We start from the raw sequence: 14279 nt of genomic DNA on the forward strand, positions 1-14279 counted from the left end.
ATCTAGTAAGTAACTTTCAAATTCCTGGTCCTTGGAGACAGTTCTCATCTCAGCTGATAGTAATATGCACTACGTCAAATGGGGCATTTACCTTTAACAACCAATTAATTTACCTCTAATAGCCAATGAAGACAAATGAGAGCATCAGAAAACCAGAGTTACACGGTGTGAGGACATCCCACCACCATACTTGACTTTGCAAGGAAGAAAGGCTCCATCCAACTAAGAGAGAGACGGCTACATGGGGTAGGTGCAAGCCCAACACTCTCAATTCTAAAGCAGGCGGTTGTTACAATCCACTCAAGGTTCAGCCAGGAACTCAACACCTGTGCTAAGCAATGTGTTCCCCGCTTCCTTTAAAGACTTCCTAATTAGCGCTCCCCCTTGACAGCCAAAAGTTGACAAGCTTTTTGTCTATAAAATTATATTCACTTCAGATTCCGGATTGCCCATATAAATGCCATTCTTCAAATCATACTTTCAACAAGTCCAGTTACAGCCTCTTGGTGGATGCCTCATTAATCCATGAGCTCAGCAATGCTTTCACACTCACTGTGGATTTGCACAGGAGTCATGTTTCTTAATTCCTTGAAAATTATAACTTAGGAGCCCTAATGGGGCTCGTTATCCCTGGGGAAATAAATAGCAACATTTTAAACATTATACAACTGAATTTTAAAACTAGACTACGAGAAGGAAAACTGAACCCCATGGTTACTGCTAAACAAACCTTAAAGAGATTCCAACATGGACCTGGGATGATAGCAGCTGTTTCTTTGCTGGGCCAGAATTGTTGCCTACATACAGGTTCAGGTCATGCTTCCTTCTAAATCTCTCCCCCAACAACCCCACTCAGGACAATCTTTCACTCAGTGTTTGCAGCAGCTGCTGGAGACGGAGGGGAACAGCAGAAGAGCTAGATTCCAGTGAACTCCCTTTGACTACTGAGAACACAGAATGATTTCTTGTTTGTAATTAACAGGTATGACGGGTGTTTTCAGTTTTGTTTTGCTTTGCTTGTGGAGCTGCAGACTGAACCCAGGACCTTATCATGTTAAGCCACACAGCATAAGCAGGAGGTGTGTGTTGGCTGGGTTTTTGTCAATTTGACATAGCTGGAGTCATGTGTGAAGGGGGAACTTCAGTTGAGAAAATGCACCCACCTGATTGGCTTGTGGGCATGCCTGAGGTTTTCCTGATTGACATCGCTGTGGAAGGGCCTAGTGCACTGTGGGTGTTGCCATGCTTGGGTAGGTGGTCCTGAGGTATATACTTGCAAATTGTTCAATTGCAAATTGAACAAGTAAGGGTGAGCAAGCCCATAGGCAGCATCCCTCCATGGCTTCTTCAATTCCTGCCTCAGGGTTTCTGCCTTGAGTCCTGTTCCTGACTTCACTCAGTGATGAACTGTTACCTGGAAGTGTAAGATGAAATAAACCCTTTCATATCCAAGTTGCTCTTGCTCATGGTGTTTATCACAGCAACAGAAAGCAGCTAAGTTCTTAAAGCAAACTGGTTTTTTTTTTTTTTGTCAACTTAATATTTTTATTGATTCTTTGGGAATTTCATATACCCTGATCACAATCAGTTTCCAGTCCTTCTGTGTCTGACCTTCCCACTCTTGGGACCCCTTGCCCCAACAAAAAGAAAAAAACAAGTCCAATTTGTGTTATCTATATACTGACTGGAACGTGGTCAAGATCTCAGCGGCCTGCACCTTAAGCAGAACTGAGTCCTTCTGCTCCCATACCCCCTCCCCCCCAAAGCCATCTATTGTGGAGAGCTACACTTCAGCACCCCATCACTTTGATGGCTTCCTAGTTCGGCTGTTACTTTATTGAGGGGGTTGGAAATAGGGATAGGGGCTATCACAGCCACTTCCATGTCCCTCTTTCTCTACTGTGCATCTGCAGCTATTGATACCACTGCCAAAGTAGCTTCCTTGCTCTTTACAGTCAGCGGGATCATGGATCATAGGCTTCCACTCGGTTTCTGGTTACAGCATAGACCGTGAACTTGGTCCCTGGCTACTGTAGGGCCATGGACCCATACAAAGCCCTCTGAGGCAGCAGGAACCTCTGACATTAACATGACTCTAGGCTCCAGCACAGACTACAGGCATCCACATGGCCCTTTGTGGCAACACAGACCCCAGCTGCAGCAGGACTTCAGACCCAGACTTGGCCTTCAGAGGCAGCACAGACCCAGACATCACCATGACCCCCAAGTGGCAACACATGTCACCCACAACAATATGATCCCCAAAGAAGGCACAGCCCACAGAAATCAACATGGCTTCATGGAGCAAAGCAGGCCACAGACATCCGCTTGGCTTTCAGTGGTAACACAGGCCATAGACATCAACGCAGACCTTGGCTACAGCAGGACCCCGGACCTAGACATGGCCCTTGGCAGCAGCTCAGACCCAGACATCACCATAGCCCCAGGTGACAGTACAGGACACTCATATCAACACGGCCCCCAGCTGCAACACTGCCCAGGGACACCAACACGGCTTCAGGCTGCAGCACAGGTCACGGGCATCCACATGGCCCACAGTGGCAACACAGACACTAACACAGATGCCAGCTGCAATAGGACCACGGAACCCAACATGGTCCTCAGCAGCACACTCATTCTTAAAGACCAGTATCCAGCATTTGAATAGACTGGCCTTACCAATGAACACCAGAAAGCATGAAAGCCAGTTTGCTAGAGGAAGATAGTTATAGGAGTCACGCTTGGAAACAGTGACAATGGTTAGATGGCCAACTGGCCTGGTATACACAGTGGTGAACCACAAGAGCCACTGCCTGCAGACAAGATAGAAGGAGAGAATCAACATCCGAGGTTGTCTTCCAACCTTCACACATGTACCATGCCCTCCCCCATACTATGCACATGTTATTTTTTTTTTTAAAGAGGCTTGAACAAAGAGCCTCTTAGAAAAAGGGAACAGAATTCTTACTGAAATTTCCAGAGGACAAAAATGAGACGGTGCTTGGCGCATGATAGGTCTTCAATAAGTCCCAGAGGAAAAACAAGGGACAACAGAGACATGTTAAGCTCTAAAGAAGATAAGTAACTGTAGCAACAGCAAAGGCATTCTGCAAGACCATGGAGTCTACTGCCGGGCAGCCTGAGGCATCTGTTGCAGTCACTTATTAACCTACTGGCATTTCCCAGGCACTGAATTGCTTACATTCTCTTAATTAAATCCTAACAACTTGGGGGGGGGGGGCGGGGAGCAGTTTATTCATTTTCCAAAGAAGGAAATTGAAACTTACAGACTCGGGCTCTACTTAGTAAAACCAACAGTCATCATTAGTGGAGGCAACCGTTATTTTAAGCACTATACATACACAACATCTGAGATGATTTTAGGAAGTATTGTCCAACAAAACTAAAGAAAAATATGTTGAGTAGCCACTTAATTCCATGATTGTGCTAAGTGGTACAGATACAACAGTCAATGGCCTTCACAGAGTTTTCAATCTGGGGTCCATATTTATGTATCTCTTGAGATTGCCATAACAGTATTGTACAAAGGGTGACTTGAACACCGAAACTGTGGAATTAAACACTTAAACGCTAATTGTAGAAGGGTGATTTAAATATGCTGTCTTGCAGCCCGGAGGCCCAAATCAAGCATCCTCAGGGCTCCTTCTAGAAGTCGTGAGAGAGAATCTGTTCCAGGCCTCTTTTCTCTGAGCCCCAGATCCTCTTTGCTTTGCAGGTAAAATGTCTCACGTGTCTTTACACCACCTTCCCTCCGCGCACATCTGCCATTGTATCTATATTTTCTCCTTTTTGAAAGGACTGTACTCACCATATGATCTCCCCTAACCTGACCACCTTGGAAAGATTCAACTTTTCAATAAGATCCTGTTGACAGGCCTAAGGACATGGGCATCATTTAAGAGCACACAACTCACCCAGGACCATATCAGTTCACACTTGTAGCGACTAATGCTCTGAGAAGTTGTCATGCCTGAGAATGCCTAGCTAGCAAGGGGCTGAAGTAGGATTCTGAGTATGGCTGATGCTAGCGGTCACGTCTTTAAGCATGGTGTGCAACTAGTTTTCAAGGAGAAAAATCTTGAGGAAAATGCTCCAGAAATTATCAGGTAGTGATGATAAGGACAAATTTATTCATCCAGCCAACATCTATTGGTATGCAATATGCCTGTGCCAGCCTGATGCAAGTCCTTGAGGTCAATTCACCAACAAAATGGCGATTTCTGCTTCCTTGGAGCCATTGTTCCAGACAACAGAATAGGCAATAAACATTAAAACTTGTAGAAATTGGTGAAAGCTATAAAACAGAGCTAGAAGGATAAAGAACACTGTCTTGGGCAGGGTGACTGAGATGGGTCTCAATGGGCAGGAGGCAAGGTGTGAACCAAGTGAGCAGGATGAAGGGAACCACAAGGCAGAGGCCATGAGCATGAGCAGGCTGGCCTGGCCTGGGAGCTCCCATGAGTCCCAGTGATAGCCAGAGAAGTGACAGGCTTGCCCCAAGTCAATGTCAATTAACAGCTAATTAATTCACTTCCAAATCCCACCTCTTACTTCCAAGTTGGAGCCTCTTAGCACAAGAACAGAGACAGAGGAGCTGAAATCTTGAACTGGAAGAAAGCTTTAGCTTTTAAGAGGCACTCAGCCTGTGCCAGGCAGGCCTTGCCTCAGGCACTTTGGGACACGGAGGCGACATCAGCCCATGTTGATAAGAAACTCATTGCTTGGGCCTGGCTACTCATGCACTGCAGTTGATCAATTAAGTTCTATTAAATGGCAGATATAAACAAGCTAATAATTTAAGAGGAGAATGTGAACTGAGGACATAGTTCAGTGACATAGCACTTGCCTGGTGTGAGCAAGCCCCGGGTTTGTCCCCCAGCACCACATAAAAACAAATAAATACATGTTTTCCCTTTAATCCCTGGATCTGTCTGAAGGCAGCAAAGTGATGGCAGTAAGGCTGGAGAACCAAGGCCTTGGAAAACTGATGGAGGTTAAAGGATTCTAGACATTAACAGAAGCCCAGAGCAGAGTCACGAGTCTGCATCTTAGACATTGATGGGTATCTCATTCTGCATAAGATTTCAGGGACTGATTTTATTCTCAGTATACATGCACGTAAAACCGCATCCCTTGCTTCACTCGAAGAGGTGGGAAACCACAAAGAAAGGAAAGCTGATGCAGGCTTCTGTAGAGAAGTCCCCTGCTAAGGAGAGGTGGTGGCTCTGTGGGAATGCTGCTGCACACAGCCAGGCAGAGTTGTCAGACTCAAGTCAGTGAAATCACTGAGGCTGGGTAATGGGTACCAGGGATTCTTTGTACAGTTCTGAAATGTCCCATTATAGGAAGGCAAAAGGAAACTATGAAAAGTGGGTGACTTGAACCTTGAAGAATGGCGGTGCCTGATTTCCAAGGAATTTCAATGAATTGCTTAGGGGACCTGACAGCAGCTGGCAGGTGGCAAGAGCTAGGAGCCATCTGGAATTTAAGAGCAAAGGCAGTAAGCAAGGAGAAGTCTGTCCCGAAGCTGCTTTCAATTGCTAGTGTTGATACCCTCCTCACCTGTCGTGTGTCCGTCCCCCCCTCCCCATCTTCCTCTTTCTTCCCCTTCTTTTGAGACAAGACTGCTGTGGGATGTTCTGTATGGCAAATGTGTTGCTCTGATTGGTTAGTAAATAAAACACTGATTGGCCAGTAGCCAGGCAGGAAGTATAGGCAGGACTAAGAGAGAGGAGAATTGAGGGAACAGGAAGGCAGAGAGAGAGACCTGCCAGATGCCGCCATGACAAGAGAGATGTAAGGTATCGGTAAGCCACAAGCCATGTGGCAACTTATAGATTAATAGAAATGGGTTAATTTAAGATAGAAGAAGTAGATAACAAGAAGCCTGCCACAGCCATACAGTTTATAAGTAATATAAGCATCTGAGTGATTAATTTATACATGGATTGTGGGACTGCGGGGGCTTGGTGGGACCTGGAGAGAAGCTCTCCAGCTACACAAGACCTCACTTTGTAGTTCTGACTGACACCCAGCCTGCTAGGGTGGCCTCAAACTCACAAAGCTCTGTCTGTCTCTGCTTCCCAAACAATGGGATTAGAAGTGTGTGCTTCCATGCCCAGCACACCAAGTGTTTCTTCTGAAGGAAAAGTCAAGGGCCCTCAGAGCTTAGTAAATAAGCCACCTTTGTGTGGGGGTGGGGGGTGGGGGGGGTGGAGGGGGCGTAGTAACATGTCTAACCCAGGGCTCACTCTGACTATGATACACCTAACTTCCTGTGTCCCATTGGGCTTTCCAAGGTAATGGCAGTAATATGTCAGAAGGGTCTAGTAGAAGTGGACCCTCTCCTCCTGACTACTGCAACCTGGGTCTGTGATTCATAATGACTCTTCCTTAGGAACTAGTTGCTCCCTCCTCCCATCCTAAAAACCTGTAACTGATGGAAGAAGCTGGACAAAATGACACCAGAAAGACAATACAGCTCCATGGGGTCAACAAAGCTTTAACCTCGGACCAAGGAGGCATCCCTCTTGTAGCACCATGCTTGGCCACGTGAAGAGGGCTGCTCTCCACAACGATCCTCACCAGAGAAAAGAGCCCAGTGCATTTGCAGAGGGGACCAGACACATTCCTAAAAGTAAAAGCAATTTAGTGCAGTTGACTTTCCATACCCATGGGCTCTGAATCAAGGTATTCAAGCAATTACAGATGGAAAATATTCATGAAAAAAAAATACTGCTGCTGAAGTGTGTTGTCTAGCTTCCCTGTGGTGGCCAAGTCTGTTCTCAACTCTCTTCCTTGTCATTGTTCCCTAAACAATACAGGAAGATAGCTATTTACATAACATTTCCATTGTATTTGGTATTGTAATTGGCTAGAGCTGATTATAATACAGGAGGGAGTATGACTATTATATTCAACTACTACAGCATTCTACATGAGGGGCTGAGGGGCTGAAGATTTTGGTGTCTAAGAGGGTTCCTGCTACGACTCCTCAACCGATCCCAGAGGGAACTGGATTCTCCTTCTGCAAATTTCCACATTCCAAGAGCAAAGCCAAAATCTCTGTGGGGAATTTGTTCTAGAATAGCCTTCCCACAGTTCTTTCACTGAAGTTGTCTGTCTTAATTCATGACCTCAACCCGATGCCAAACAGGAGAGTTCAACCTTTTCTACGTTCTTTTTCATTTTTAGCATCCCCCACTTGACCCTTTCCCCACCTGGAGGAAACTCCCTGTGGAGCAGTAGCTATATCCAGTCCAGACTGGATAGCCACAGAGCCAGGTCACGGCTTTCCCATTCACTCCCTTTTGGGATCCTGCCAATGGTCACTGCCACACAGGACTTTGACCCTGGACGTGTGACCTAACCTGGCCAAAGGAATAGCCATGGTGATCTGGGTGTGGGTGGTACCAGATACCAGTAGCCATGTCCCCATCAGGCTGTACCCATGCTTGTTTCTGATCCTACCCTCCAGTCTCCAGTCTAGGCCTGGAGCTATCCAGTACTTTTCTGACATAGTCTAAGATAAGCCAGACTTGGCTTTGATTGAGCTCTAATTGTCAACCACACACCTCTGACAGCTCTTTCACTTCATTCTTCAATCCTTCTCTTCCTTGCCAGACTCAGTGTGGCATTGTTAATTCAGCTGCTCAGCCCATGCACTGCCTGGTGCCCCCTCTCTGTCCTTAGTGCCAGGGTCTGGGACAAGCAAGGGTGGTGACCCAAAGGGTCAGAGCCAGGACCTGCTTTATCCAACACTCTGAAACAGAGTTTGTGTATTAATAATTTTTTGTTTGTTTGTTTGTTTGTTTTGAAACAGGGTTTCTCTGTCTAGCTTTGGAGCTTGTCCTGGAACTCACTCTGTAGCCCAGGCTGGCCTCAAACTCACAGAGATTCGCCTGCCTGTGCCTCCCGAGTGCAGGGATTAAAGGCGTGGCCACCACCCCCCGGAATATTAATAGTTTTTAAAAACACTGCATTAAATGCCATTGGCCTTACTTGATGAACTGCTTGGGCATCTCATTAAACTGTGTGCTGCCCTTTACATGGCCCTGTACCACAGTGGCCCAAAGAAGCACTCATCCACGTGCACACACACTCATCCATTCATCAGATTCTTCAGAGCTGTGCTCTGTCCTCAACTCTACTTTCCTTTGAAGACCAAGAGGTGGTTTGAAATATGAAGACTGTCTGAGTGAAAATGGAGTCACTTACCCCCTGGCAAAATGGAACCATCCAAGGCCACAAAGCACGGATCTTCAGAAAACAACCACTGCTTGATAGCAGGAACTTTCTCAAAGCAAAATCAAAACCAGGACTTTGCACAAAAGCCACAATAACCTTGTGTACAGTTACCTCTATGAAGAGGTCCACCCAGCAACTGCCTGGTCAACCTAAGGGTGACATCATCTGGGTTACTGATCCTGGAGGAAAGGATAATTGTTTCAAAACAACTCTGCAGTCCTCATCTTACCTTTAAACACCTTTGTCTCCCTTGGCCACCTTGGACACACCTATAATTCACCTTGGCACATGTGATCCATTGCCCTGACTTTCTGATGGGGCATTTTATATTAGAGAGCCTCTCATTCGGTGGCCTAGGTTGACACATTCTATGTATCCCAGGAGCATGTCACTGTGTGGTAGGGAAAACAAGTAAATGCCAGTGTAACTTTGAGAGGCACCAATTGTGGATGAACGCAAGGCGAAAGGCAGGAGGCAGAGGTCACGGGTTCAGCCTCCAGTGGATCAGAAGAGGTTTCCTGGGGTCTGCACTTAGTGGCTCAGGCCTGTAATCTCAGCTACTAACAAGGCTGAGGCAGAGAATCACAAGTTCAAGGCTTGGTTGGGGTACAGAATGAGGTCAAGGCCAGCTTGAGCAACTTAGTAAAACTTTGTCTCAAAATAGGAAGCAAAAAAGAAGTCTGAGGTACACAAATATTAGAGAATCTGCTTCCTGTATACAAGACCTTAGGTCAGTCCCTGATGAGAGATGGAGGGAGGGAGAGAGAGAGGAAAAAAGGGAGGGAGGGAGGGAGGGAGGGAGGGAGGGAGGGAGGGAGGGAGGGAGGGAGGGAAGGAAGGAATCTGCTAAGCCAAAGAACCAGGTTTTAGAGTGTGACGGTACTGATTTGACATCAGCTTTGTGGTGATCTTTCCAGAAGGAAGCCAAGGAGGATAAAAGCAGTGTAAGGAATGAGGGACCAGGCAGGAAACACACCTGAGTCCCTGCGGCTGGTTCACAAGAGATGAGGCATCCAAAGAGGAGCCTGAAATAATTCTGATTAAACCTCTCCTGTACTTCTTCCCTTTGGACTGCTGGCAAGGAAAGTACAATTACCACACATTACCAATATTTACCCTTAAGAGCCTCACTCTACAAACTGCAAATGGACTGGACACTGGGAATGTAATTAGTACTTGATAATTGTTCTTATTGTATATAGTTTTACTATGTTAGAGTTAAAACCTTTCCTTTTAGACAAAAAAGGGGGAAATGTTGTGGGATATTTGTGCACTGTGTGAAGGTGTGTTGCTGTGATCTGTGTAATAAAAACTGAATGGCCAATAGCTAGGCAGGAGAGACAGGCAGGACTTCTGGACAGAGAGAAGAAAGGAGAGACACCAGGAGACACAGAGCAAGCAGGATGTTCAGGAGGAGAGGTAACAGCCAGAATGTAGATTAATAGAAATGGGTTAATTTAAGTTATAAGAGCTAGTTAGGAGCAAGCCTAAGATATAGGCTGAGCTTTCATAGTTAATAAGTCTTCATGTCATTATTGGGATCTGGGACAACAGAGAAAGACTCTTACAGCTAGTGTTATTAAGCTGTAGATGTGATCTGTCACTTGTATGATGGGTTAATCTTGATTGTCAGCTTGATGGGATTTAGAACCACCATGGAAACACACCTCTAGTATGTCTGTGAAGGGGTCCCTAGATTAAGTTTGGTGAAGTAGAAAAAGCCACCCTATCTATGGATGGCACCATTGCATGGGCTACAATCCCGGACTGAATAAAGGGGAGGATGTTAACTAAACACCAGCGTTTATCCTTCTCTCCTTCCTGGCTGCAGGTGGACTCGATGTGGCCAGCTGTCTCACTCTCCTGCTGCCATGCTTTCTCTGACATGACTGTACCCTCAAACTGTATGCCAAGGAAACCTCTCCTTCCTACCTACCTTCCTTTTCTCTCATCGGGGATTTTGTTACAGCTATAAGGAAGACAACTAAGACACACTCCAAAAGTCTCATGTGCTAGAGACTCAATCTCCTGCTGGTGATAATACTTCGGAAAGTCTAGAAAACTTGACATCTAGTTGGAGGAACTAGGTCCTCGGCCTTTCTGTACTCTGCTTCCTGTCCTCTGTGAGATGAAGAACATCCTCCACCATGATGCTTCCCCAAAGCTCATAGGGCCCAGCAACTGTTGACTGAAACTCTAAGCACAGGTTAATTCTGACTGATACTGTAAGCAAAGAAAACCTTTCCTGCCTTGGGTTGTTTCTGTCAAGTATTTCATCACAACGATTCAAAAGAAATTAATACAAAAAAAAATCTCATTTAAGTCCATGTTCTACCCAGACAGAGTCCATATCCTGCCCCATCACCATGTAGGCAGGAGAGTTGCCTTCTTCTCAGGTACTTGCGAAGTATTTCTGGAAGTCTGGAACCGTAGAGTTTACTCACAGCCCACCCCTGCATCACCTACTCACTCAAAGTCCTTTGTGCTCTCAAGCTCTCACTCTGTACCCCCACCCCCAAACCACCCGAAGAACAGTTCTGCTGACCCTGCCACCAGAGCACAGCCCGCGACACTCAGAGCCATGCCACCAGCCACTGCGGGTCCTTCCAGAGTCCCGGGCTCCAGGGTCTGCATGGATGTGGGGAGAAGAGTCTCTTCCCCAGAGTTGACCTATAATTCAGAAGTCAAGATTCCTACACACTCTCCTGAGCATTCCTAAGAAGCTTGGGAACGGTTTTGTTGGTCTCGGGATCTTATTCCTCTGATCAGTACGTCTCAAACACCAGAGCTTCACGTGGGTATGGATGGGCAGGAGAAAAGCCTTAGGCCTCTCCATTGTTCTCAGTCGCCTCTCTGCCTTTCCTCTCCCATACCTCAGGCAGGAGCTTGTGTTCCCCTTCATGCCCAACACATTTGCTTCTCTTCACGGAAGGGCTCGAGTTCACTGTGCAACTAGATGCCTTCTTGGGAATCAGTCAAGCCAATCAATCAATCAGTTCTGAATATAGTATCATTGTCCATTTCTTCTCCAGACAACTGCTCAGCTTTCAGTTGCTCATCCCACCCAGTTGCAAAGAGCCGGAGCCCTTTGTGGCTGACGGCTGCCTGACGCCCCACTCTGCAGAGCATCCTGTGCCTGAGGGTAGAGGGCAGGCAAGGTGACCAGCCAAGGATAGCCTCAGAGGGTCTGGTTCCTCCCTCACACTTCAATTCAAAGCCATTGGCCTTGCCTCTGTGGCACAGTGCTGAAACATTAAGTCGTCATATCTCTTGCCTCGTAAGAACAAGGTTCTTCATGTGGTTTGGTTCAATAGGATATCCCAGAAGCCTAATACTGCACCTAGCAAAGAACTGGAGCTCAGTAAATTCAAGCTGAATGAATGAATGCTTACCTTTGGCAAGCAGGAGGCCGGCTGTGGAGACAGAACATAGTTCATGTACGCACCTATACCATACTCTCTTCTCTACATGACTGCGTCACTTTAGTCACGTCAATTTCCTTTTCTGTATGTGTTCCCACACTGGAAGCGAGCCGTAAGCACACAGCGGGACTGAAGAAATAAGGCAAGGGGTGAAGCAACTCAGTGACTACAGTCATGGCGACAGACAGGACACAGAGCAGGAGCTAACAGGTGTTTTGTCACCTCCCTCCCTCCCTCCCTTTCTTCTTTCTCTTCCTTTCTCCCTCCCTCACTTCTTCCTCCCTCTCTTCCTTCCTTTCTCCCTTCTTCCGTCCGTCCCTCCCTCCCTCCCTGCCTCCCTTCCTCCTTTTACAAAATCACTTATGGAGCACATGTGTCAGATATCCCTCCCAGTGTTCAGGACACACAGCATTCAGACAGAAGAGAGGAAAGCTTGCAGATGGGGCTAAAAACCACAGAGGAAGGAGAGGAGAATAAATTATGAGGCATGGGTGGGGTTTGCTTTTGTCTGGGCTATGGACTAGTGCTGGATGCTGAATGAGGCAAGAACTGGAGGTTTTGGTCCTGACTCTGCCCTTGGTCAGACACAGATGCTGAGAGGGAGCTGACTATGACCTTTGGACCTTAGCTTCCTGACCTGAGGGTGGAATCAGATTCTTCTTACAGCTGATAATTTATATCCCGCCCACACCAGGTGAACATAATACTGGAGCAAGTCTGTGATGCATAAGGAGCTTACTAGTTTAACTTAGAAACTTACCATCAAATAAGTTAATAGACACCGTCAGGCTGTTCGGCAGCTTCACTGGTCAATTTGTCCTGGGCCTTAAATGAAAAAAAACAGAAACCTCGTGGTGTCAGAGCATGTTAACACTGGAATATCATTTATGTGCAAGCTTGTATTGCGCTACCCAGCTACCTCTTTCTTCAGGAATGCCCATGCCACTCTAGCTTTGTGTATGTCACAAAACTGTGTTGGTCACAACATGTTTTTGTTTGTGTTTTAAGATTTTATTTTATTTTTTTTATTATGTATACAGCATATATGACAGCAGGCCAGAAGAGGGTACCAGATCTCATTACAGATGGTTGGGAGCCACCATGTGGTTGCTGGGAATTGAACTCAGGACCTCTGGAAGAACAGTCAGTGCTCTTAACCCCCGAGCCATCTCTCCAGCCTGGTCACAATGTTCTAGATGGTGGTTCAAAGACACTGTAAGAAACTGAACACTCTGGAGGCATGGTTATGCAGGTCCTAGAAGGCTTCTTTACATGACAAGTATGTATTTCGTGGAATGGCTACAGGTAAAGACAGGAAGTGGGTGTGGGAAGGAGGGCAGAGTTTGAAAGCTACACTGAGCTAGTTTCAAAGTTGCTACCTGCAGCATATTGCGTGTGCTTGTACATGTCATCTCCTGGCACCGATTTCAGTGTCACCAGCAAAGATAACCTGGGACTTTGTGTCTGACTGCTGACTGGGCACGGCTGCTGCTCTCTGCAGTTTCACGTTCTTGAGCCTCTTTCTTGCCTGGACTCTCTACTCTCCTCCAGTTTTCCCATCTCGGCCTCCTCCCCAGTTTCCTGGATCCAAAATGAGCCCCTGAGAACCGAGAATAAAGACATCAGTCATACCTTGGTCTTAATCCCAGCATTCAGATGAAGGTGTTTCAGGAATGTCCAAAATGGGTTCTCCAGGGTCCATATGCCTCAGGGTAACTATGAATGGACATGACCCAACACAAAACCATAAACTTATTTGAAACATGAAATTTGGGAGGCCATATTTTTCTTGTTTTGTAACTCAGTTGTACAACTGAGTATGAATTTTGTAGATAACATTGCATCCTAGTGTCAAACAGCTAAGCAAAACAGGGTTATTTAACCTCTTTGCATTTCATTCCATGAGTCTGTTTGTTAGAACTAGTCCCTAACATGGCATAAGATTTTATTAAATGAGTTTATACAGACTAAAAACACTGTGCACCTCGCCTGACACATGGTTTTCAATAAGTCTTTATTGTGTATCTGCCTTGTGAAGGCAGCTTCCTTCCTAATGACACTGCCATAGTTTGGATGCTGCTATACCTAAAGGATGTACTCACCATAGGGACACTATTGGGAAGTGATGGCATCTTTAAAAGGCAGGTCTACAGAGAGGTTCTTGGGTCCCTGGTGATACACCCTTGGAAAAGATGAAGGTAATTCCATTCTCCTCCTTGGCAGTTTTTACAGCAAGCTAGTTGCAAACAGAGCAAACCGGGCCCCTCCCTTTCTCTGTCCACTTGATGTTTTGAATGTTCTCTTGCTGTGATGTAGAGCCATCAACCACCTTCACCAGAGGGACAAATCCTATGGCTGCCTGGTCTGAATCATCTGTGGATAAAGATTCATGAGTTGTTTGCCATGGATCTAACTCTAACTACTGGGCAGACCTGATATTGCTCAATGCAGGGTGACATAAAGCTATAGAAATTCTGAGAATGTTTCACCAATGGCTCTCGAACTTCCCAGCACCCTGCACAGAGAGTAGGGTAGAAGAATTTCTCCCAGGGACTCACAGCAAACCTGGTTCATCTCCCTTTTAGGGCC

General features: G+C 46.2%; 1 protein-coding gene across 3 annotated transcripts in view; it reads right to left on the reverse strand.

Annotated features, from left to right (window-relative positions):
• The window catches only part of Prom1 (prominin 1), a 118293-nt gene extending 109778 nt beyond the window's left edge, over positions 1-8515 (reverse strand). For 2 of the 3 annotated variants that reach the window (XM_076546249.1, XM_076546245.1), the window contains exon 1: positions 8239-8371. The gene's annotated coding sequence lies outside the window, so the exon portion shown is untranslated. Of the gene's footprint in view, positions 1-8238 lie in introns of all 3 variants that reach the window. The other variant, XM_076546238.1, reaches the window with a different exon arrangement.
• Positions 8516-14279: the final 5764 nt, after the last annotated feature.

The sequence above is a fragment of the Peromyscus maniculatus genome, chromosome 10 (assembly GCF_049852395.1).
Source record: "Peromyscus maniculatus bairdii isolate BWxNUB_F1_BW_parent chromosome 10, HU_Pman_BW_mat_3.1, whole genome shotgun sequence".
Lineage (NCBI taxonomy): Eukaryota > Metazoa > Chordata > Mammalia > Rodentia > Cricetidae > Peromyscus > Peromyscus maniculatus.